The sequence below is a fragment of the Otolemur garnettii genome, unplaced genomic scaffold, assembly GCF_000181295.1.
Source record: "Otolemur garnettii isolate 467f Iridium unplaced genomic scaffold, OtoGar3 scaffold00021, whole genome shotgun sequence".
NCBI lineage: Eukaryota > Metazoa > Chordata > Mammalia > Primates > Galagidae > Otolemur > Otolemur garnettii.
This window is the reverse complement of record NW_003852416.1, coordinates 16,460,600-16,464,987: the sequence shown is the minus strand read 5'-3', so window position 1 is coordinate 16,464,987 and position 4,388 is coordinate 16,460,600.

Sequence of the window (4,388 nt, the reverse complement as noted above, 5' to 3'; positions counted from 1 at the left end):
TAAAGAGTGGGTTTATCTCTTCTTATCCAGGGCTCACAGCTACATACCCAGCAAAGTTCACTCTGAGGTCAAAGCTCCACAGCCTTTGGAGCTTTCCCTTCAGTCTTGAGTATTTGGTGGAAGCCACCACTAACTGTTCCTCCTGAGTGAACTACGGCAGGTGAGAGCAGTTGTCTTCCATCACTATGAGAAGCAGATGTAGAGAGAGCTCAGAAGAAATTTGTGGCCCAGACCTTCTCCAGGTGGAGGACGGTCGATATTCACCTACTAAGACATTGTAGACCTTTCCAGATGACTGTGTCAGAGCAGAACTTACACATCCTTTCCTGAGTCTCGTGCTGATTCAGACTCAACTCAGCAATCCGCAGTGTGGGGGCTAAGGATAGAATGGCCGGTGGCAGGCAGGTCTCCCTGGGGCGGTGTGATAGAATCTTTCACTAGAATGTTGACACATCTTCTAACTGCCAAGGACAAGTGGAAGACAGCCTATTCTTGAAATTATAGGCCTGGGAAGCGGATGTTTTGCCCAAGAATTGGCCTTAAATCCTGATCTTGATGTTACTTAAGTCACTGGCTAATAGCATAAAAAGAAATTTGCATTCTCTTCAAGAAATAGCTGTAGTTATAAGGAAGACAGAAGCAATCGATAACGTGGAATCATTATAGAAATGGTATGAAGCTAAGAAGCCAAACACTAACAAATTAAAAATAAATTAAAAACTCATTGGACCGTAATGGTAGATACATAATGTACATTTGTCAAAACCCAAACAATGTACAACCCAAAGAGCGGACCCTGGCGTAAACTATGGACTCTAGTTAATACTAATGTATCCATACTAGCTCACCAACTGCAACAAACTGGTACAAAATGCTAATGGTAGGGGACACCATGTCTGGGAGAGTGGGGAAGTGAAGGGGTATCCAGGAACTCTTTGTACTTTCTGCTCAATTTTTCTGTAGACATTAAAGCACTCTAAAATAAATAAATAAATAAATGCCAGGCCTGTAATCTTAACAATCGGGGAGTCCACGGCAGGTGGATTGTCTTGAGCTCAGGAGTTTGAGACCAGCCTAAGCAAGAGCAAGATCCTGTCTCTACTAACAAACAAACAAACAACAACAACAATAACAAAAAAAAAAAAGAGCTAGCCAGGTGGTGGCAGGTGCCTGTAGTCCTAGCTACTCAGGCTGAGAAAAGAGGATTGCTTGAGCTCAGGTGTTTGAAGTTGCTATGAGCTATGATGCCACAGAACTCTAGTCTGTGGCAATAGAATGAGACTCTGTCTCAAAAAAATAAATAAATAAAATTTTAAAAGTCTGTTAATATAGAAAGAAAAAGCATTCAATAAATATATATAATGCACCTAACATGTATTATGTAGGTGAGCTTTTTACTCTCAAAACTTCTGAATTCAAAAAAGGAATAAATCTTGAGACTTTTAAAATTACTTTTTTATATACAAGAATAACATTATACAAGAAGGTCTGAAAATCATAACCACACAGCGTAATGAATGATTACAAAGTGAACATACCCGCATAACCACCACCTAGGACAAGAATAAAACATTATCACACCACAGAAACCCAACTTTTCATAAACTTTCAACACAATTCGTTTTCTTTGGTTTTGGTTTTTGGTTTTTTGAGACAGGGTCCTGCTCTGTTGTCTGGGCTAGAGTGCAGTATAGCTCACAGCAACTTTAAACTCCTGGAGTCAAGCCATCCTCCTGCCTCAGCCTCCCAAGCAGCAGGAACTACAAGTGCATGCCACCATGGCCTGCTGATTTTTATTTTTTGTAAAGATGAGGTTTCACTATGTTGCCCAGGCTGGTCTCCAACTCCTGGTCTGAAGTGATCCTCTAGCCTCTGCCTCCCAAAGTGCTGGGATTACAGGCCAACTTTGCCTATTTTTGAAACTAATAAAACAGAACCACACGGTGTATAATTTCTGTAGCTAACTTCTTTTGCTCCCTGTTATATTTATGAGATTCATCCATGTGGTTGTATTTTATTTCTGTAAAGTTTTTAATTGTATGAATCAATTATATTTTATTATCTATTATATGTTGATGGCATTTGAGTTGTTCCAGACTTTGACAATAAAAGATGATAAAAGATGATGCTACACGTATTCTTTTGTATGTGTTTTGTTGAACATATTCATAAATTCCCTCTGGATGTATGCATCCCTGGGGGTGCGTTGGCTGTATTAACAGGGTGTACATCCATTTAACTTTAATAAGTAATGCCAGATTTTCCACAATAGTCAGACCAATTTACATTCCTACCTGTAGTAAGTAAGTTCCAGTTGCTCCATATCCACACGAACACGTGCTAAGGTCAGACTTTATCATTTTTGCCATTTTTAGGAATTTGCAGTTCTATTTCATTGTGGTTTTAACTTGAATTTCCCTGATTACTAATGAGATATATATGTGTGTGTGTGTATATATATAATGAGGTGTATATATATACATATATGTGTACATGTACATATATATATATATGTTTTTTGAGACAGAGTATTACTCTGGTGCCCTTACTAGAGTGCTGCAGCATTATAGCTCACAGCAACCTCAAGTTCTTGGGCTCAAGCAATCCTCTTGCCCTGTTTTTTTCTATTTTTATTACAGATGGGGTCTTGCTCTTGATCAGGCTAGTCTTGAACTCCTGAGCTCCAGCAATCCACCTGCCTTGGCCTCCCAGAGTGCTGGGATTGCAGGCGTGGAGGTTTCTATATTTTTATCAATTTATCAACCATTTGTATATTCTCTTTTGTGACGTTCAAGTCTTCTTGAACATGTTAAAATTGGGGTTATCTTTTCTTACTCATTTCCTTTATTAGCTATATATGTGGTAAATAGCTTCTTCCAGTCTGTGGCACTAATTTTGACTTTCTTACATGTTTTCAACACTGCACCTGGATAATTTTTCTGTTTTTAGTAGAGATGGGGTCTTGCTCAGGCTGGTCTCAAATTCCTGAGCTCAAGCAATCCTATTGCCTCAGCCTCCCAGAGAGCTAGTATTACAGGTGTGAGCCACCTTGCCTGGCTAAAAGTTCCTTTTACTTACTAATTTGCTTTTTTAAAAACATAAATGAACATAGAACTTTATCAATGCTTCTTATTAACTATCAATTTGGATGGTCATATAATTTTTAAATTTTTTCTTCTGTTAACATGTTAATGTGTTGATTATCAAATACTAAACTAGCCTTGAACTCCTGTAATAATAAGCCCAGGTTGGTTCTTCTTTTTATACATTTTGAGATTTGGCTAGTTTATTTGTTTAGAATTAAAAAATGTTAAGATTCTAATTCCTTATGTTAGCAGTTGTTAAAGTACAGAAAAAGATTTTGTGGACCTAAGGATTTATTTGTGATATATTTAGCAATATTAGGGCTCACATAGGTACAATAAGAAAGAAGAGTTTTCCAGGAAATTTTTCACAAAAGCCTTCTAAATATTCCTTGTTTGAAACTAAAGCTAAACATTAAGATTTTCTTATAAATGCAACTGTGGTCTGGGTGCAGAAGCCTTAGGAAGATGGATTGCTAGTCCTGGTTTTTATTGGCATGTCACGTTCACTTCACAGCAATAAGGCCAATAACTGAGACAAGCAACTAGTAAAAGTACAAATTAACTTTATATGCTGCTCCCTGATTGTGAAGCATCACTTGCAAAAATGAAACTTCACTCAAACTGAAGTGTTCATCCAGGCCCCCAGCAGGGTGAGACTCAATATTTATGCCATGTTTTCTGAGCCTTTCCATTTGTGTCTGAATAATAAGATTCCCAAATCCCTTTCCTTCCACACCTCTGAATAAACACAGAAGACTTCACAGTACCACGAGACCAGGGCTGCTCGAGGCTGCTCAGCAGCTCACTGCGCCGCAGTCCTCAGAAATCAGTCATGCTCCATTTGTCAACACATAGAAATGTTCTAGACTCATATACTTATCAAGAGCAAGCAATAGACAAGTTACCCTGAGGCACAGAAGATTTCTGAGAGGAAGATGACTCAAGGTTTAATCATCTGTGTTTTCCAAACCTTGGTCAGTCATCAGCTATGAACAGCTCGGGACATCCTTTCTCAAGGACGACTTGTGTGGAGACCACAGCTGGAACAGGGTGTGTTTCTCTTCATTTCCTGTTTCTTCTGACTCTTAGTCTTTGGGATATCCTCAGGGACAGTAACTCCAGGGGCTACGATGAACTCCTATATTTGTAGTGTTTGTCACAAAAAATCCAAGTATGCAGTAACCAAAATTGTGTTCATTTTAAAAATCTACACTTGGCTCGGTGCCTGTGGCTCAAGTGGCTAAGGCGCCAGCCACATACACCTAAGGTGGCGGGTTCGAATCCAGCCCTGGGCCCACCAAA